The 22909-nt window shown below is 38.1% G+C and overlaps 1 long non-coding RNA gene across 1 annotated transcript in view; it reads right to left on the bottom strand.

Annotated features, from left to right (window-relative positions):
• Positions 1-19087, bottom strand: part of LOC134528218 (uncharacterized) — a 231339-nt gene extending 212252 nt beyond the window's left edge. The window contains exon 1 of the long non-coding RNA XR_010074366.1: positions 18949-19087. This is a non-coding gene — a long non-coding RNA (uncharacterized LOC134528218). The remainder of the gene's footprint in view (positions 1-18948) is intronic.
• Positions 19088-22909: the final 3822 nt, after the last annotated feature.

Genomic DNA, 22909 nt, shown 5'->3' with positions numbered 1-22909 from the left:
AAAGTCAAGATCAAATATCAAGGTCAAAGTCATAAAATACGGCCACCATGACGTCATAATCCAATACGGCGGACATCGGCTCCGGTTTCACACCCAGAACCCATGCGTCAGACAGGCCAACATGTACTACTCATATAAAGTAATGGGGAGTGGACCAAACAAAATTATTTGCCCCTGGGCCCTTAAGTTATCTCGAAGGGCCTGACCGAATGTTACCTGTGTTATGGTAATAAGTATTTTATTTCACTTGTTTTAAAATTTAAGTAATTAGTTTTAAACATGAGATATAAAAATTATTACTTAAATTTTACATCATGTGCCGCACATGCTGATTCTCGGCGAAATGAGAAATTCACTAATATCGTTCTTGCTACAAGGAAAATCATTCTGTACATTCTTAAAATGAGTCATGCAATGGATTTTTTTTTATTTTATATGATTTTTTGGATATACTCAATTAATTGCAGTTTTGCACTGATTGTCGTGGAAAAAATTCAATAAGTAATGGAAAATAAGAAAAAGAAATCAAAACATAAAATTCACAGAGGACAAGCCTAAATCAGCAGTAATTGAACAGATGGTCCCAACGATGAAACTGAACAGGTATTACGGACAACACAATAACGACAGCACAGATGAACACAATCAGGCTTTAAATATCAGACAGCTAAAGAATTCCGTGGAAGGATTTTACTGTTCTTGTTGAAAATTTCTCGTCGTTGTTGGCCCACTGTGTTGTCTGTGCTGTTAATTTGTCATGACTAAATTCTTTCCAATGAATTCTTGTCCTGTCTGATATTTAAAGTCTGAATGTGTTCATCTGTCATCTGTTCAGCTGTCGTCATTGTGATGTCGATAATACCTGTGTAGTTTCATCTTTGGGTCCATCTGTTTGACATCAGCGGATTTAGGCTTGCTTTCTGTAAATTTTATATTTTCATTTCTTTTGTCTTGAATTCTTAATTTTTTTCCATGACAAATGGTGCCAAAATGCAATGGCCCATGTCCACAAATTTATATTTAATCTCATTCTGTGGTAGTAATTTTTATTTTATACACTTGAATTTCATTAACTGTATGCAATAAACAAGAATAAGACAAAAAAAACATAAATTCGTTCCGTGAATGATTCTTGCAAACTAGGAAAGATTGATTAAAAACATTATTTTTATAGAAATACGCCAAGAACGGACAACAAAGATGAATACATAAATTCGTTCCGTGAATGATTCTTGCAAACTAGGAAAGATTGATTAAAAACATTATTTTTATAGAAATACGCCAAGAACGGACAACAAAGATGAATACATAAATAACACACGGAGAATAATCCAAAATCAGCTGACGTACGTGTATTTATGTATTCATCTTTGTTGTTCGATCTTGATGATTTTGTATGACATAGAGTTAAGACAAGCAATGACGTGCGTTAAAAATAAAGTAACAATTATATTTATTTCTTCAAATTTTAGTCGTAATTGTTTACCAAATAAAATAATAAGAAGCACTGGAAAAAATTAGGGGTTGTTACTCTAAATTCTGGTGGAAAAAATATCCCCAGTTTTCCCATACAGATTCGACTATTTATTGCGTAGTGAAGTAAAAACGTATAATTGAAACAAATTCGTACCGTACGAATCTGGCGCTAAATTTAATAATTAATTTATCATATATATATATATATATATATATATATACACATAGAAATATCACTTACCAACTCATCACTAGTTCTCTGGAACTATAAAAAAAATTAAATTAAAAATCTTTAATTTCGGTAGGTATGATCCTTATGATACAGCGCCTTGCACTAAGAACATAATTTGCGAATATTAACTCCCAAGGGGTGACAAGGGGTGGGTTAGGTAATTTTAAAAATGCGATTTATTTTACTACTTACATATAAAACAAGCAGTGCGAATGTGTTCTGCCTGTAGACTTCCGTACACATCAGCTAGTATTACATATAAAAAAAAATCCCTTTCGGCACAACCTACAGGTGTAGGTAGATTTCGAAGTAGGTACCTATTTCTTCTGTAAACGTTTTGGAAACTTCTATATACTCCTGGAACATTTAAAGAATATAATGTAGCCTACTTGACATCCTATATGTTCGCCAATATTCAAAAAATATATTACACGCAGCGAAAATATTTTGAATGTTTCTAACTCAATGCATCCAGCATTGAATGTCTTTACAAGTTTATATTATGCCTAATAAAGTAGTTATGCAATCATTTATGATCTTCAAACACTACTTTTCATCCCTTGCACTAATACGTGGTTTTATAATTTTTTTTACAAATATTTAAAGTCACATTAAGATTGGTTATTGATAAATTCCGACGTATTTGATTCTAAGAAATCTTTTTTTTTTTTTTAATTTCAAACCCTGTGTGTACGTTAATAGTTCGTTTCAACAAAAATTGTTTCAGCCAAAGGTTTTAGATAAAGTTTAGTTGTTTTAAAATATATTGTAATGGAATCGACAGTACATCTATTTAAAAAAAAAAAAAGTAAATATATATTGTCTTTCTCCCCTTATTATTTCCACCCCTTGCAAAAATTGTATGTATTATTAAAAAAATTGTTCCAAAAAAAATTTTACGTAAAAATTATAAGATTTACAAACAATTTAAACCGATTTCATAGTGTACCTACTATGAAAAAATTTCTTTTTAAATTTTACCCCTCATTTTTTCAACCCCTTGCAACAATAATTCGTCTAATTAAAAATTGTTTCCGACAAAAGTTTTAAATAAGAATAATAATATTAATAAAAAATTTGTACGAATTCAATGTTATGCCTACTAAGGGAGGTTTTTTTTTCTCTTACAGCCCTTATTTATTCTACCCTTTGCAGTAATGATTGGTCGTATAAAATTTATTTCAGACAAAAATTTATAATAATTTAAGGTTTTACAAAAAAAACGGATTTAACAGTGTACATGGTACGTAAATTTTGATTTTTTTTTTTAATTCTTCCCATTTATTTTTTCAATTCCCTGAAACAATGTTCGTTTTAACAAAAATTGGTTTAGATCAAAGTTTTAGATAAAAATTATAAGATTTACATACAATTCCAACGGATTTGATAGTGTGCCTACTAAGGGATTTATGAATTTTTTTGTTATTCAAATCCTGTTTATTACCCTTGCAGTCGTATAAAAAATTGTTACAATAGGTAATATTTCTTTGAAACTTACCTAAAATACCTCAGTTTACAATATTCTCCAGTCTTACTGCGCTATTGCAAGAATTTTTATTCACCTGTACGTAGAACAAATTAGGCTGGTGGTGAAAATCATTGCTTGCCTCGTTCGTCAAAAACTAATATTGCTTTACGTCTCAAACAGTGTGTTCTGCTTTTGAATAGTGTCTTGCATACGTAAAAACTAATAATCAACCGCCCAAAATCATTTCTTTGATCGCTATTTACAACCGAAGTTACTGGAAATTTGTTATAATATTGCAAATTCTGGGAATTTTGAAAATTTCTCGTTTTACCGTTTCCAGCCCGCGTATTTTGCTGTTCATTAATGTGAACAAGAAAATACCATTAAATAAACTTTCCCCTGTACGCAACTTCCAGCGGGAGCTGTTTCCCGAATTGGAGCTCTGGTTCGCCCGTGTTGCGGGAACCGCGCGAAGAGCAAAAACAAAGAGCCGATGGCAGCTCCTTTGTTGTAGGCGAGGTTTCGAGGCGAGGAGACAAAGCCAACCCATCCCCATCCCCTCCCCCGCCACAATCCTTTTTTTTTTCCCCTTCTCCTACCCTTCTCCGCCAAACATATTTCGTAACATGATTCTCTTACCTTTTGGGATAAAAAAAAAACTATGAACAGAACAGAACTCTCCCTTCGTTATCCCAAATTCTCCTCGTGCGTATACTTCGCTTCATTAAAAACCTGATCCCACAAAAAAAAAAATGGTTCGTTTCTGTTTTGTGTTGACGCGGCGACAAGTGTGGATGACACGTGTGCGCTGCATATAGGCCAACGTCGTGCGGGTGCTGGTAGCGTAGACCCCGGCGAGACAAGGCCGCCAAATTAAAAAAAAAAAAAGACTCGCACAAAGAGGGGGTAACAAAAGAGAAGGCGGCAGAAGATTTTGCCAACTGCGAGGGCGAGAAGGTCGGTCAGCGCTTAATGAAGGAGAGGGAAGGGGGAGGTAAATAAGAGGGTGGGGGAGATGGTGGCAAGAGTATTTAGCAGAGGGGAGGGAGGTGAAGTTCGCGGTCCGACAGCAGTGCAAGAATCTGATATTCACGTCACGCGCGGCAGCCGTTTTCAAGTTAAGTTGCGCGTCGGCGCTAATGCGCTCAGCACACGAGGCAATTCGCTCACCCCCTCCACCCTCCCACACACACTTTTTTTTTCCTTTTTCATTCGCTGTTTCCAGCCCCTTGAACCTAAATACCCCATCCCACCGTCAGTCGGCCTTGGACTGTGACGAGCAGGGTCGTCAGACGTAGGAATTACTTGTACCATCGAGATAGCCTAGCGCGTACCATGTACCATAATGAAGCCACCATGGTACGCAAAATGTACAGCAATTGATCTTGGGCGAAAATAAACCGTGGGGAACGGTGGTGAATGGAAACACCATGTCGAGAAACGATAAACATCTTCAACCTCTCAATTTCTCAAGATTAGTGTGACTAGGTTGATGAGTTCCGGGACTATCAAATTATTCCTGCGTTCACTTATTCTTCCGTGGAACAGAAAATAAACGTACTCCCTGACAAGAGAAATTATACCTACGATGAATTAACAAAAATTAAACAGCCGAATTTAATTGTTTTTTAAAAAAAAACTGAGTCAATATTATTAATGTTTCGTATCATAAGATACGTTAATAAAGTAAAAAATTTGAGGTTAAAACTACGCTAACAGCATTGAATATATATAATGTATATATTCAATCCTAACAGTAAGACTTTGAACAGCATTCCAGAGAAGCCCGTTTTGATTCCCTTCGGGTCCGAACTTCCTGATTTTTGTTTTCCATTGTTTCCGGAATCACTCTAGGCAAATTCTGGAATGGTTCCTTACTTGTAGCTCAAGGCCGGTTCCTGTTTCAACGTTTCTTGTTTTACGTCCTTATGAGTTGCCTTCTGTAATGACATAGATGTAGTCGAAATGAGCGTATAATTTCCCGCCTAGTCAGGGGTGTATCGGTGTTAGTGAGGCGGGATGATAAGCGCGACGCTCGCTGGTGCTTCCAGCGCGGTATAGCCTCTAAGGCTACGGCCACACGTGCGTGTTTTCACGCTGCTGTTACAGCGTGTTTTCACGCAGCGTGAGATCCTGAGCGACCGATGGCCACACGTGCGTGTTTTCACGCTGAAGCCTAGCGCGTGATTTCACGCAGAATGAATCCGCTACCCGGCCACATGTGAGCGTTGTATTGTGAACTGGCACCCATCTATGCTGTGCAGGCTTGATTATGAATTCACTAGCTGCCCCACCCGGCTTCGCACGGCTATACTAATGGAAAAAAATTAAGCCACATCTCCCATTTACAGTTATAGTAAATATAAAAAAAAAATCAGTGAAAATTATTACAATGCTGTATAATGTACCGATGGTTTCCCGACTCGTGCACGCAACATAAAACTGATGTACCCGTACTTCGCTACGGCAGTCTACAGGCATATCACTCTTGCGCCGCTCATTATACATGCCCCTCCTTGTGGGTACGCCACTGCCGCGCGATGCCCGTTGCCATGGAGACGCAGAAGGCATGAACAATTGAAAATCCTGTTCTCATGCAGATAAAGTACCCACTGTTGCCTGGTTTTAACCACCCATGGGATCTAATTTTCGGAAAATGTCATCCTGCATAACATAAGGAGGAACATTACTGTGAAATTTCAAGACTGTAAAATATATATACTTGAAAAAAAGGGAAATTTTTGATATTTAAAGTACCCGCAAAATTTCAACGGTGATGAGGACTGCACTAACAATGAAATAGTCGTTGCCATAGAGACAAATGAAGCATCAACAAAGCAACAGCCGTTGCCATGGTGATTTCCTACCAAAAAGTGGAAATTTTGATATATTACGCTCCCGAAACTCCCCTTGGGATTGGATTTCCACAGAATCCGTTCTTAGTGAGCGTCTACATCACAAAATGAGTAACTATGCTAAATTTCAAGTCAATCGGATGTATAGTTTTAGAGATCTCGTGATGAGTGAGTCAGTGAGTGGTATTTCGCTTTATATATATATATATATATATATATATATATATATATATATATATATATATATATATACATACATACACACACACAAACAAACACAAGTCCTTGTCAGAATTGTAACGGGAGAGGAAAATTATTGATGGTCCGAAAAATTAAAATTAAATAAAAATAATAAAAATAATTCTAGTAAAAAAAACAAATTAAACACAGAGAGAGGAATAAAACAATAATTTAGGTTTGCGATTTAAAGTGATAAAATATTATTTAAATACTAATTGAACTCTTATGAGGGTACTGATTGCTTCGTTGTTAATATCACACAGGTGTTTTCTTACTTGTATGGGAAAATTAAGAATGATAAGGCATCTAGTGCGTGGCAACAATGTTAATAGGCAATATGAAATAAACTTCTAGCGCCTGCGGCATTGTCAACACACACTTCGTACGTGTACTGCATTTTGTATCTAACCCCCTCCAACGCATTTGATTCTAAATTGGACTTTTAGTAAGGATCCCTAATGTTATTGATAATATAATATAGCCTATAGCCTTCCTCGATAAATGTACTATCCAACACTGAAAGAATTTTTCAAATCGGACCAGTGGTTCCTGAGATTAGCGCGTTAAAACAAACAAACACTCTCTTCAGCTTTATAATATTAGTATAGATTAAGCAAGAACGCTGCTGTGGTTTTAAGTGCTGTGCTGTTGTTTCGTAGGCGTCGTCGTCGGCGGAAGCATTCAAGAAAATACTGGGTTCATCCCATATTGAGTGAAACATCAACGAAAGGAAAATTTGTGCTCTTTCATAATAAACTAAAAGAAAATCCAGACAAGTTTTTTGAGTACTTCAGAATGTCCGTTAACTCATTTGAAATACTTTTGTCTATGGTGAAAGTAAATATATCAAAAAGTAACACAGCAATGAGAGAATGTTATAGTGACGAAGAATGTGCCGAAAAATGTTCATGAAATAACTAAACTCTCTCTCTCTCTCTCTCTCTATATATATATATATATATATATGTGTGTCTGTATATGTATATATATATATATATACACACACACACACACGCACGCGCGCGCGTGCTTTTGAGTTTACCATGGTTTTAAGGTCTTGGGGTATGAAAAGAAAAACTAGATGAACATTTTCCGGAAGTCGTAACATATCGACTACAATGGGTGGTATTTCAGAACTGAACGCGGCGATAATTCCCGCACGTGTGGCCGGGCATCGACTGAAACGCTGCGTGAAATCACGCCAACGAATTGGCCGCGGTGCATTTTCTTGCGGGCGACCTTGAAGACGCGCCTTTCTGTCCTCTCCCCGGCGGGAATTCACGCTGCGTCTGGCCGGTCTCATTCTCCTTGCTGCGGTTCATATTTCTGGCGTCTTTTCACGCAGAATCTCTGCGTGAAAACACGCTCGTGTGGCCGTAGCCTAAGCGCAAGGCTCTGAACTGGCGCGCAGTCTTCTCGTCGTGCACAGGACAACTATGAAATCGAGCGTTGAACGTAGCATTACATGGCGGAGAAATGAAGATAAAGGTGTAATTCAAGTCCCTTGAGTGCTTTAAAGTGTCTCCACCGGGAATTTAATGCCTGAAAATTAATTTAAAAACGCGTGATTTAATCCATTTTCACTCTTTTAAAAACTGTTTAGCAACGAAACATGACAACTCAACGGCCCTCAGCGTATTCTGAAGAGGAACCTTGAATTGAGTCTGCTCTCACGAAACTACCTTGACGGTATGCCTGCCTACATACGACAGTGGCAAAGAACGTGAGGAAACAGAATTCTGGCCAAGTCAGGGTTTAGGACGAAAACTGTATTGAAATACTCAGAAAATTTTACCGCAGAGTTAAAATTAAATTAAAGTTTTTTAATACCCTGGAACAATAATCCAAAGAAAAAAATTGTTTGAAAAAAAACTTACCTGAAATTCAACATCACAGTTTTAAAATACTGTGAGCATAAGCTGAAACAGGAGATTTTTCCGGTCACATGACAAAAGTAATTGAATTCTACAAACAAGCGGTAATGGCGGAGGAGGGATAAGGGAAGAGAGATACAGACCCATTAGCTCATGACTGTTCCAAAAGTACAGCGGAACATATAATCCTATAACGTATTAACGAATTTCCATTCAACTTCAAACCCACTATGTGTTACAAAACATTTAATTAGGCTGCCGGCGAAAGCACTTTATGACCTAAAAATTGATACGAAAAAAAGACTCCCCAGATTAAATTAGAAAATATAAAAAAAACTGTATATCACTGCAGAGCGGATACTGAAACAAAAAGGTGAGTTTTCTTGTAAAATCTAGCTACATACAAAATTATTAAATTGACTGATAAAAATGTTAAGCACAGAACTTTGATTGTAGATAATTTACCGTCGAGCGCAACTATAATTACTTTACAAAAATAATTCGCGTCGGTTTTAAGACGGAAGCTAATAGAGGGGGCCTATAAAAACTAGACCAGCGATGACCGTCTGGTAGGCCACCTGAATTATCTTCATCAAACAAATATTATCAAATTCACTATCGTGTATCAGCTAAGTGATTTTGTCAGCAAAAACTGTTATGAAGCCATGACATTTTCACAAAACTATTAAAAAAAGAAAGAAATCCTATTTTTTAATACATACGTAGTACATTACACTTCTTATTAGTTTTAAAGTTTCAATTTTTGTAAATATTTTTTTTTATACTTTCTTTAATTTATTCACCATATTCCATATATTGTATATATTTTTTGTTTATTTTACAATACACAGGAAAAACTATTCTGTACTTTTACAAAATATTCCTTTGTAAACCAATTGCAATAAATAGTTTGTAATACTACAAGAAATATATTGTAACTTTGTACAACACATGGCAATAGTTATTTATTGCACACACGAAATGCCTTTTTCGAGATAGTACTGAGTATTTCTTACAAAAATGAGCGCAAAATTTTACATTTTTATTGAGGTTTCATTCAAGCTCATTTTTTTTTAAACCATGTAAAGATAATCAAATATTCAATAATCGGACTTCATTTGGTTTTATATGCTTATTAATGTGAGCAGTTGATAATGGAAATCTATTCATGGAACGGTTCATATATAACTTTAACCATTGGAGGTACTGGGACAACACAAAGCAATAAATTCTTGGGTAAGAATTCGAACCCATTATTACTCCGAACACTATTTTGTAGTGATGCATACAGTTGTTTTATTGTAAATGTACAAATTAACAAATATTTATAATTTTGCATGAATATTTCTGTTCCATTTATAAAACAAAAAATGAACCGTGTACAACACGACATTAGAAATAGGTATCTTGTAAGACGTATTGTCTGGCCCTTGGATTAGTTTCGATGATCATTGAGCTAGACTATTAAATACGGCGATGTGGATCCAAATTAAAACTGTGGGACATAAAACACCCTGCATTTAAACTTCATTTTCTTTCGTGTGCACCTAGCTTTAAAAATAAATCCTTGTATTACCCCGGATTCGAACCAGAATCTTGCGATACAGCTGTGATCGCCCACAAAATAACGTTATCAAAGCAAGTGTAAAATCCTTTACCCTGGCCGATACACGATGCACCATTCAGCTAACTCGCAACATAAATCGACTGCCGACCTCTAAAAACTAACACGGATGACAAAAGTCAGATACAGCGTGTTAGCAAAATTTAATGGGTGGCAGGGAATTCTGGAAGAAGCAGCAAGAAGGAACACGTGTTAAAGTAACAGGCGAACTTCAACTCTACGGGCTTCCGGGGCATTGCTCCGCTGGCCGAGAGCGATAGCAGGGCAGTGGCGGTCAAATGCCCCGCAGTAGCTGGAGCCGGAACCAGACGCAATTCGCGGATATCCTGCACATTCGCGTACCCGCGAAAAAAAAAAACTTTACGAAACTTGAGAAGCAAGTCTTTGTGGTCTGAAAATGTGTATCGGGGCAGGTCTTCGTAGCCACGCGATATCTCTTTGGCAGTCCCGGCATCTGGTGAAGTAACTTGGAAATAAATCATTATCCGCGATTCGCAGCGGCCTGTAAACTGCGTTATAATTTCCGGCAAGATCAAAATGAAGAACTGCAAGAACTCAGAATTTTGTTTAACCAATCTAGAGGTCTAAATAAAATACTTAGTAAGTAAAAATGTATTTAAAATAGAATAGTTAGCACACATCTCAGACGAATAAAGTGTTAATATTTTAACAGTTTATTTTGTCCTTTAGATATTTAGAATTTTTTTTTTTGATAATGTCCAAACAAATATCAGCGTTCTGTACGAAGTAACACCTTAAATACCAACTTCGCCCTCGCCGCTTACCCGGTCGACAACGTGATTATATTTAAAAAAATAAAAACTAAAATTGCCGTCGGTGTATTATAGTCATTTTAAAAGTCTAATGACAAGCTGGTTTTCACAGGATGAATGTTTAAAAGCACTGGAAATTAAAAATAAAAACAGTGCCCAGAGCAATGCAATCAAGTGTAAGACATTATACGGTACTTATTTATTAAATAGAACTAATTTTTCGGGTTCAAAAAATAAATATATCTCTAAAAAATTATTGCTGTCGTATGTTTTTGGTGAGTATGAAATATAACCTGCAAGAACATTGTTGCATGTGATAGTTTATTTTTGTTTGTTACGCGGGTAACAACTGCACGTTCGCAGTATTGTCATACGTTTGACGTAGGTATTCGTACTTTAGTTTCAAAAAAAATTCCAATTTTTTTTTTCTGTTTGAAATAATGCTTTGCATGCTTGCGTTCCAAGAGCCGCGAGTGCGCAGGAAACTGTACATTTAGGATTTTACAACCCGTCGTGTGGGCTTCCGGTGGCGATAAACCGGTAGTGCCGCCAAGAAGTGGGGTGGATTTTACTGTCAGCCAGAGCTCATCAAGTTCGAAAATTTAACTTTACGATTTCTAAGGAGTTATACGGCTGCGCAAAGCGATCTCGAGTAAGCCCGACTGAGCACAAACGTTAAAACTCAACCCCCACTCACCACCCCCACCCCACCCCTCTCCTTCACCGCCCAACTACAATATCCTACTAGGCCCTCCAAAACCACCAACTCCCATCATGGCCCATAACTTGGCGAACTCCTCTTCTCCCGGATCAGATTCGCTCGTTCGTTCCTCTTCAAAGATGAACTCATACAAACAAGCCTTGAGACAACCGGAAAACTGGAGACAAAATTACGAACGGCAAGGCGGTAAAGTAGTTCTGTAGTGTGTATCACTATTATTCGATTGCAGTGCAGAATAAATAGCGTCCACTGTTGATACTATCCGGCATGTTAACATATAATAAGTTTTTTTTTAATTTCACTAATTGTTTGATTTTTCTAAGACCAAAATAGTGCCTATTGAAAGTATGATTACTGTTGTAGACATTCTAAAAGATAAAATTATAATTCAGTGTTAAAAACAAATTATTATTTCACAAGAGAAACTTTGTTTGGCAGTCTATCACTATTAATGAAAAATTATTCAATTTTATAATATGCTACGATCAAACAGTCAATTTTTTCGATATGAATTCTTATAAAACAAATTGTTGATAAAAAAAACTGTTGAAACCAAGATGTTCATTTACGTCTCCTTGGAAGTAAATTTTTAAATATTATCAGTTGATGCTCTTGATTAAAAACAACAAGAAAAGGTATTTCCTAAATCTCAGTCCAAATTTTCCTTCAGAAAATACTTCTGAAATACATAAATAAAAACAGTTTCACTAACATTATTGAGTTGGGTCTAAAACTGTTGTGCTCTCCAGCGAATATCTGTCAACAGAGCACACCGAAACAATGACACCGATAGTGGCAGAAATCGCGCATTGAAAAAAAGAGTAAACCACTTATTAAAACTGGTAGACAAAGGGGAAAGGATAGGGTGATATGAAATGAAATCAATGAAGTGATGAACTTACGTAGGTATTTCTATGAATGCAGTATGTTTATTTTGGGTATCGTAAGCGCTTAGTCTTTTCACTAAAGACTGCATCGGTGATTCTGTAAGTATCCATATATAACTATCCGGAGTGTCAACAAAAAAGGTTGACATCCTTTGTGATGCATTTTGCAAAGATCCTTAAAGCTAAATGGTCCCTTGAGGAGGTATACGAAAACAGCCATTATTTCGATATTTCCCGCTAACCTTGCAAAACTCTCAAACTATGAGACCAAAAACGGGGAGTGGGGGGAGAGGTAGGGGGGGGGCGAGAATAACGTTGATCGTACAAACCAAATTATATACATACATACATACATACATAAAGAAAGACTTTGTACAAGTTCCATTTTATAATGAGTTTGAATATTGTATTTGCAAATACAATAGAACATTATTTTCCCAATGACAGTGGTTCCTTATTTCATTGACTGCTGACTGCAAACAGAAACTAAACTGGCAGAGTTGTTCTCCTGCGAGGGAAGCACTGAAGGCAACAAAGCGCCATGCGGTACGTGGCGCTCGTGCGGAATGATTCCCGTCCGCCGACAGTTCAGCGCTCGGCTTGGCGGCACGAAGTCGCGGAGTGGGGATGTAGTAGGATGACGGGGGGGGGGGGGGGGGGGGGGGGGGAGGGGGTTAACCGGGTCAGCAGCAGATGCTTCACGCACGGGGAGCCCGCGATCCACCGACCCACGATCAGTCACGAACACATCCGAAGTTCGCCGCTCGCTCGTGCAACTTCACGGTCGCGTCGGTGGTCGTCTCTCGGGGCGTGCGCATCTCTCTCGCGGGCTGTTGGCTGGGAGTTCCCTGCGCCCTATTGGGTAACCGAAGGCTGGCAGTGCGTGTTGGTTTTGTGTGCGTGCTGGGGGCGGCCTAGCAGCGCCAACTGCTACCGACCGCGTCCCGCGGGTGGCGGATACGGGAGCCCAGCCCGAGAGTTGCAATCTCGCTGGGGTGGCTGTGAATAACCAATAGCAGTCCGCGGACCAATGGCCGGCCTGTGGAGTCGTTATCACGGCTGTCGGGGAGAAAGGTAGCCTGAATGTAGCTCGGCGCGCGGCAGAAAGCAGCTTCGTCGGCGAAGGCACCGCAGGGGAGCTCGATGTGCCTTAGTAGCGAAGTGTAGACGAACTGTGGGCTGGAACTTGCGGAGCTGTGGACTGCCGCGCGCGCAACGGAACTGAACAGCATCGGAATTCTGAAGGAAGAGATGGCGGCGCCTTCAAGTTGGGGCCCTGTTGGAGCCAGTGGTAGCCTGGGCGGCGCGACCTTCAACCGACCCGGGAATTTGGGGGGCAAGAGGGTCCGACTCGCAAGATACTTCATTCGCCTGAACGACTTACCCCCACCCTGGCTTGAAAGGTCGTTGGCTGTTGACTGGAAGAAGGAAGATGAAGATGGCGCAATGTCAGGCTGCCTTTCGCTCCGAGAGCCAGCAGTTCGAGCCGGTTTACTGGCTCGTCTGCCCACTTATTTCTTAACTGTGGCTGCCTGGGAAGCTGTGGCTGGGCTGACGTGAATTCGCCCGCCCCTGGGGGCGCATGCGCCCCTGGCTAATAATAACCCAGGAGCTCCCAACTTTAAATGCGGGCCGCAAGGCCCAAGCACCCAACTCCACCAAGGTTGATTTTCAGCCCCTCCAACTCTTCTTACCTGGACCCTTCTTCTCTTGTCCAGTAGTTACCTGCTTGCTTAATGCATGTTAATTGATCCCCGCATGAACCGGCCCAGGGTTTTCCCTGTGTCTATGCAGGTTTTACCTGGGTCACACTTAGCTAGCTTTTAAGCTAGGCGACCAATGGGGTGTCAGTCACGGCGCCAATTGCAGCCATGGCTGGCCAGTAAACCCCAATAAGCACATGATGCACGCGCCCTTGTCCTGCATGGTTAAAAACCCGCATGGTAGAGTGTATAGGCTTCGGCCTGAGACACACTTAGGTCCTCCCCTAACCTGGACCCTCCCCTACACACTTAGAATTAACTTAGGCTAGGAAAAAAAAAAAATTCACGGTCGCGGAACGAAAAAAGAAAAAAAAAGAAAAAAAAATAGCGAGTCTTTCAGTACTCGCCAGAGATGTGTAACATCTAACCTTGGCAACGGGAAAAATCCATGTGTCCTCATGTCGCAAATACACTTATAGTATGAAACTAGGCCACAAAATATAACGTAGAATTGTTTAAAATAATGCTGAGTGGGATAAATATATACGCAAAAAGTGTTTTTAACTACATTTCTTGACGCAAATCACATGTAGTTTCCGCTAGAATTCGCTTCCGGAGCAGCTACGTCGACTACCGGATCATTCGATTTGCAGAGAAAATATTTAAACTATAATATAATGAAACGGCTCCGATAAAAGCGAAACATACTTGAAAAAAAAAATTACTAAACCCCGATTTTGGACCTGATTTTCAACAAGGAATTCCATTAAAATGCTACCCATCTGGTTAAAATCCACTAAACAGTATTAATGCTTTAAAGTTTCTCTTTGTCTTTATGAACTTAAGTTCGCGCCATCCACCACAGATGGCACACCGTGGTGGTTACACATTTCCGTTCCTTGGCATCCGTCGCATTCGTGAGATTACTCCTACCAATAATCGTATATTGAGAGCTAAGATGTTACACATAAAAAATGACACCATTTTTGGGAGGATTTATAAATTTTCAGATTATAGAGTATTTTAATTGCCGCTGATTTAAATTCACCAAAACTTTAAATTTAGTTACGATCACCCACACGAGCACAGAAGTGTGCCCAGAATTTCATTTCGGAAAAAAAGGGGGGGGGGGGGGGGGGAAATGTTTGATTTGAAATTCTTTCCCTTTGTTGGTGTAAAGGATAGATTTTTTAGGACTTTATATGATTTCGGGGAGGGGGTGACGTGGATCCTACCACGTGCATAAATCTACCCTCTATGGGGGAAAAAAATAAGAAAGAATTTTCGCGAGGATTTTAATACTTTAATAACGGTTTTACTTATTATTTATGTAACTAACGAAACTTAACCAACCTTTTATTGTATTTAGGACCATTTAGACATGCGAAATCACGTCCTCCTGTAAAAAAAAAAAAAAAATTAAATAACGAGTTTTAGTTATGTAACACACCTAACCTGCCGCTTATTTTTACAACCGTAAAATAAAATACGAAAAATGCACGAACGCGGAATATTCGGGCGTCCGACTCGGGGTATCAGTGAATCTTGGGTTTCTCTCAACACATGGGCAGTTCAACTACAGTCGAAGGAGTTTACGAGCATCTCTTCATGCCTGAGCCTTCCTGGGCAATAACAAAAATAAACATGTGACGGCGTGAGAAACATCAGAGGCATGGGCGTAGATCCATGGGGAGGGGGACAACGCCCCTCACTGAAGGACTCTGCTTGCGCTTTCAAAATCTTGACTGTGAAACGGATTTGATAAACGTAAAAGTCAAAACTATGTTTTATGGAAAACGTTCTGAATTTTTTTTTTAATTTTCTGCTAATTGCGTGCATATAGGCCCAAATATAGGCAGTATAGTACACACAACAAACAACACTATCCATAAATGACTTGCGTCAGTTAAGAACCACGCGCCAAACACACGGGCTGCGCGTATCCTACAGATTTCCGCCCCTAAACATTTGTATTTTAATTTTTAAAATGCCTGTCTAGTAAATTTTTCAATTTTTTTTTTTAATAGATCATTCCAAAACTTCCGGCAGAATGAAAAAAAAAAAGAATTTATTGAAACGGTTAAGTTTTATGTAACGCATTAACGATATTTTCATACAAATATTAACAACTTATTTTATTACAATCGTTTGTATTTAGAATTGTCTCCTGGTGTAATTTCCAAGCATATCAGCAACCAGGTGTGCTTAACACAAAAATATCACATAGTACTAAGTTTATAAGCAAACAGTAGTGCTTTACACACAAAACTAATTACATAGTACCGCAACTACCAGAATTGTTATAATGATCTATTTTAATCTGTATAAGATACCAATATAAAATAGTCTATAATTTTACTTATTTTATATTATTATAAATTTTTATTAGAAGAAAATTGTTGTTATTTTAACAAATCTCAACGATGCTACGTAAAGAACCCTTAGGTGTTTTGATTATCACAAAACTATTTGGGCATTCGTCTTTTGGAGAAGGCATATTACTTGCAATAGAATTTATTATTAACGGGTAAGTAGCTACATGAAAAATTAAAATATCCATTAAAATAATATTTTACTTTAGAGAGTAACTATTTTAATCAAAAACTACAACTTATAATAGAGTAACAACTTATTGCATACAGAGTGAAATTAAGTACTAATATTACTATTAATTTACTATTAAAATGCTTCATAAACATACATAGTCATAAGTAATTGATTATATTAAGAACAAATTCCCGCTTCGGTAAATATGTACGCTGTGTAATAAACTAAGTACTTAACTTGTTCATTATAACCGTTCAACCGTTCAGGCTATTAGTTAAGACTCCTGGCTGGTAGGCCAAACGCCCTGGGTTTGATTCCCGTATCACGGATTTATAAATTGTATTGCATTTTCTTCCCTTATAAATGGCTATTGTGTTGTCGCATCACAACGTTGCGGAAGGCAACGGAGCAACCATCGCAGAAACACATCTGCCACGAAAACCTGTGGTGGAGTGTCGCGGTTTCCAACACCACAGTTTTGTTTGGTTTAATCACGCCTCAAATCAATAAGAACTCTTCTTCATTATCTTTTCTCAGAAAAACTTCGAAAACAAATGTTCCATTATTTTTCATGATCCAAGCAATAAAAATCAGTACAAGAATGCCTGGCTTAAAAATCTATGTTGCATCTGTGCTGCAGATGCAAGCTGATAACTCTGATAAACGCTTGACTTTGTTTCGTCTTAGATCTTACTCTACAGGTATACTTAAACCTTAAACTCATATTAATGAGCGGCAGTTAATTCAACAAGTTAAACAAGGATATATTGTTCGCTGAATTAGTAGGTACTACAAAAAAAACTTGCACCAACGTCAACTAACGCGATATGTAAATGCTTTCACAGGTGTTGTAAGAATTCACCTTGCATAGCCCCAAAATAACATACGCAATGCCTTCTCCGAAATCTTACATATTCATTCATAACTTCGGGTTTGGGGGGGAGGGGGGTGATATATCTCCCGTATTTCCCCCTGCGTCCGTCACTTATTTCATTGCTTCATCACACCCATTCCACTACAAGGAATGTATAATATCCAGCTTATTCTGACACATATTATTTGTGATAATTAAATACGTCATGGCGAAAAAGACAAGTGAACACACGCAAAATCACTATGCAGACTAAGATTGAATAAATCTGTTTTATATCACTCAGATTAGTTTCAAAAATGCAAAAATGTTGTTTATCAATTTGGCAACTTTTTGGAATATTTTAAATACATATAATTTGAATTAAAGAGAAAAATAAATTCTTAAAAATATCACTTCCGATTTACCCCATCTTACCATATCTGTCCCCACACATTCCCCAATATTACGCAATACGAAATTCATAATCCTACTAATCGTAGCAACAGCAGTACTAACCCATTGAGTTCGGCTGTAAAAACGGAACAGAAATACATATAGTTGATTGTACGATATTTCATGACGACATTCGGCAAAACATGCACGCTACGCCCATTTTTATTTAATTCAATTTTATTTACGGGGGAGGGGGGGGGGGGGAGAGAGAGAGAATTTACCAATATCACAAATTGCAGTTTTTTTTTTTTTCATTTGAAATACAAACGTCAAATGTCTTGTAGCAATTAATGATAAATTAGCGTCTGGTTTTATCGACCCTGGTCAAAATCGAGAGAAAAACTAAATGTAGAAAATACGTGTCTGTTAGTTTTTATAAACTTAAAATTTTATTCACGCGTTTTTTTTTTTATTTTATTTTATTTCATTCGCGCGCGCGCGCATTCACACACAGAGACAAGCACACACACACACACACACTCATTCGAAATATATATGTATATATATAAACACACACATACATGTGTATACACACACTCAATAGCTGCTAAAACAAAAGTTTACCAGAGTATCAGACGAATAAAAAACCTCCTCCAGCAACACTTAATAAATTAATAACAGACTTTTGACAATCATCGTTGTCGCCAACCACACGAACATGAAAATATTGCTATTTACCTTATCTAAATCATATTTCATTTTAATTTCTTCTTCTTTTTTTTAGTATTTAACTGACCGTCCACGGTGTTAAGTCTGGTCCAAGAATAACCAACAAGTTCATTCTAAATTAATAAATTTAATAAATATAACCGTTTCCTCCTAACAAATAAAAATTTTAAATAGTTTACAGCTATAAACAAATATTTATCCTACCAACGAATCAAATTTTCAATAATCTAATCGCAAGTTGAATCGCATAATATTCTAAGGGCACTGTAAAATGTTCTAATTACAGGTAGCAGGCGTGTAGGAAATAAGAGGCTATTTTTCAATTTGAACTATTTCCTGTTTCAAACATTTCACTGACAGCATTGTCAGTCGCAGTTGTGAGCTAAAATAAAAACATCTAACGGGAAAAGTTAAAAAGAACCAAGGAATATTTATGGTAAACACAGCCTTGCAGTTTAACAAATTATCTTTAAACTTGCCGCTGTTGTTTGAATATAAATATACAATTAAAATAACACAGCGCATTATGTTAAGAAAAAGTAACTAGTCTCTAGAAAATAACAGATTACGTACAGATATATCAGCCTCGTTCAAGGAATGTGATCATAGACCGTTTATTGCAGTGAGTCGAAACACGCACACGCTAGTTAAATGCTGACCGTACAAGTGACTGCAAAACACTCCTTTCCCACTTGCCGGCACCACACAACTCCGCGTTTGAAAGCCGAACAGCCCGCGAGTTGAGGTGTAGTTACATAATCTCCCGTCAGAGCGAAGCAGCTGCTAACAACATGACGAAACATCGATTTTGGAGAGGTTCATGAACGCACAATAGATAGCAGTAGAGTATCTTATATTCTTTAATATTAAGGAATTTATACAAAAATAAAAGAAAACTAATTACATTTAAATAAAAGAAAATATTTATAATTGCTATTCGTTGCCAAAAAGATAATATTAATATTCAATAAATAAAATCGATAGCATATACCAAATAAACTTCTACTGATAAATTTTATTACAAAAATTAATGTTAATAAAAATATATAATTTCCTTCACATAGATAGTTTATGAGTTAATTCGGTGAGAAATAATTTTTCCCTCTCTAACATGTATACTATCTAGTAAATTAGATATATTTGCAATATTGTCAAAAATAAATATTCTAAAATTATAAATATACATCCATGGAGTTACGAATTACAAGGAGATGGCATACTGTGATGTAGAGCCAACGCCATATTGTATAGCCCAAAATATAGCGGAAATGATGCTTGACCAAGTTTGTTCCTTGTAAGTAAGTATGAATTAGAATCTTCGAAGTTAAAAACAGTCATTTACCCAAAAAAAAAAAAAATCAATAAAAAATTATTCCATATTGGAAACACTACACATCAGCTAATGTTTTGGACGATTAACCAATATGGCGCAACAAATAGCCGAAAGAAAATAAATGGCTTCATGCAGTTAGCCTGTGATAATGCAGACATGGTCACCTATTGCATACATCTGAGCTATGGGATATGTTACTTAGTAAACAGTTGAATATATATTGTTGAAACTTGAGGCTTTTATAAAAGCAATAACTTTATATCACATACATTATGGAATAAGGAAATTCCAGATGATTGTGTGTTATAACATAGATGAAATTAGTGTAAAACACCATCGCCATATTTTTTCAATACCCAGAATATTACTAAAAAAGTATGTGATTAAACTAACTATGAAAAAAAAAGAGGCACTTTAAGTAACCAAAAAGAGCCATGTTGGTTTCAACTGTTTTTTAAACAAAATACTTTGTTTTTGGGACAAAAAATTTGATTCCATTGCGTCCGTGTTAGCATATAGAAATTTCTAGCTATAGAAACATAGTGTATGTAGACAGTATTATTACAAAGGTTGTCGTCGCTCCGCTCGCCCTCCCTCGTCGCTCGACGCCCATTTCCTCAGATGTTCTAGGTAGAATGGGGTTCAGCCAGTGTAGCACGGGAGGGACAAGCTAAGATGTAGAATTAATATCCACTAGTCCGCGACTGGCTGGCATGCGGCGACGCGAGTGTTTATCCCCTGACTGGATACTACACGTGACGCTTTGGCTAACCTGCACCATACTATGTCCGGTAGTTCAGAGGTACTCCGAAAGGTGGCGCGACACTAACACACTATGCCACGAGCTACTGTATGAAGACCTAAATGTCCCGCGAGATATTATATGCACTGTAGAGGCTTCTACTCTCGCCACATAAAAGAGCAAGCGATAATTAGGAAGCTGACGCCTAGCTGCCCCCATGCCTGCATCGCGATGCACTTACTCCTGGTTGGCTTACAGCTCAGCGACCGTCTCGTAGCACGAATCTCTCGTGACACGACCGCTCCTCGCGCCAGCCTGGCAATGACTGCTGATGCCCACTGACTGTCTCGAGGCACAACTCCTCAGTGACCGTCTCGAGGCACGACTCCTCAGTGACCATCTCGAGGCACGACTCCTCAGTGACCGTCTCGAGACACGACTCCTCAGCGACGCGACCTCTCCTCGTGCTGGGGTGGCGTTGTGCCAAATGCGAACAGTGACTTACTAACGATTCAGTCCCTGGGACATGCCGCGGTCGCAGGTGAGTTTCCGTGTCACGGTACCGCCGCGCCCGTGCCCAGCATTACGTATCCCCATGGCACTATGAGGATGGACTCAGTAATTATGTTAATTTAATCTGAGCAGTGTACCTATATTAGATTCATTGCGACCTACGGAACGTTTCCATGTCAGACTCTATTCCCCGGTATCAATGTGATGCCGACCGCCAATGCTCCTCTGTGTCGCATAGACCGCTATGCCTCAACAACGTCTCGCAAAAGCGTGTGCACAGAATGCGCCCGTGCGCGCAGAAAAGTGTAGTTCGTGCGACGAGGCGAACGCCATGCAACGAGTGCTGCGCCGGCGGAAGGATCCGGCTGGGTGTGGCATATCCCTCCGCCTCACTACAACAAATTATTTTAATTATATTTTCCACAGGTTTTTATTAAACATTATTTTTCATTAATTAATAATTCAGTCCTTTCAAAATTATGTCTCACTGTGCATTTTGTTCCGAACCTGGCCGGTTCAGTTTCCCGCGAAATTCACACGTTTCCGCGGGAGGGCTGGCGGGGGAGGGGGGGTCGCGCACGGCAACACAGGTAGTGTCCTTCGAGAGCTCGAACAGGCCGGCAGCCTGCGCCTGCGCGCAACGCGGAACCATCAACCTTTGCTTTCACCGACATGTAGTTTTCAATAGTGTAATATCTTTTCAAACTTTTACCTACAGTTCCGCGGTCGGCCTCAATCTACCATGAGGTATTTAACTTAACTAAATCAGTGCTCCAAGATGAGTGTTCTACGTCATACGTAAGTACTGTGGGAAGTTTACGATAATTTACGTCGGTGCTTCACGCCCCAACTTAGCCTACAGGCTACTTAGTTTTGGCCCGCTCGGGGCAGCCAGCAGGCGACACATGCCATCGAACGTAATAACGAATCAGTCCCTGGGACACATCTAGATATCACGTAAGAGTCGCTGGAGACACGGGCCTACGTGCCACTAGCCCAGTTTATTAAGGCTAAGATCCTTAGTTTTGCAGCCTCCAAGAAAATTATTTCTCCCATGAATATCGTAGTAGATAAAAAAATTAATAAACAGTAGAATTGTAAATAAAACTTTGAATTTTGTAAATATGATGATGAAAATTTTCTCAAAAAATTCTTTCTTATTTAATTTTAATTTAGAAATTTTCAAAACTAAATATTAGGTATATATTTAAACTGTACACGGCTGTTACTTTGCACACAACTTAAAGGAGGTACAATGAACAATTCTTCGGTTTAATTTTTTTAATACAACGTACAGAATTTAAATAATCTGAGTACAAAATATTGTGATTTAACTGTCACTTGCCGCTGATGAAAGGAACGAGTTCAACAGTTTGCCGCTAGAGCTCCGGTTGGTTCCGAGTTTACTCACTAGATGCCTCGAATATCGCAGGAGTTCAGGCGGGAATATTATCGCTTCGAAACGGTCAAAACACAACACTAGTATCAGCAATAGTAAGTGGACGTGTATTTAAAATGAAGCACAGCAGGAAATGGAAAGAAGCCCATCGACGCCAACTTGAGTAAGTATTTTTATGTACTTGTTCTACATTGTAATCACATATTGTATTTTTTTTCCCCCGGAAAAGTAATTCCAGTCCATTCATATGTATATATTTATGTTATATATATTTATATTATTAGCCGTTTTATTGGTTTAGAGTTTAAAGAATTTATTAATTTATAACTAGCGGTAATTTTTTTTTTAAATAATTACATTACCCTTTTCTTGTACATACTGTGTTGGTGTTAAAATCAATGGCATTATATTAAAAATCCCTTTCGCCCGTATATTTTGTAGTATTTATTTATTTGATAAAGGTTTGAGATAGTATTTAGAATTTTTATAAAAAATTAAGACGTATATATTATATAGCGTAGTTACTCAAACAATGATTTTTTTTTTG

Source organism: Bacillus rossius, chromosome 1, assembly GCF_032445375.1.
Source record: "Bacillus rossius redtenbacheri isolate Brsri chromosome 1, Brsri_v3, whole genome shotgun sequence".
Taxonomy (NCBI): Eukaryota; Metazoa; Arthropoda; class Insecta; order Phasmatodea; family Bacillidae; genus Bacillus; species Bacillus rossius.
This window is presented reverse-complemented; position numbering and strand designations above follow the sequence as displayed.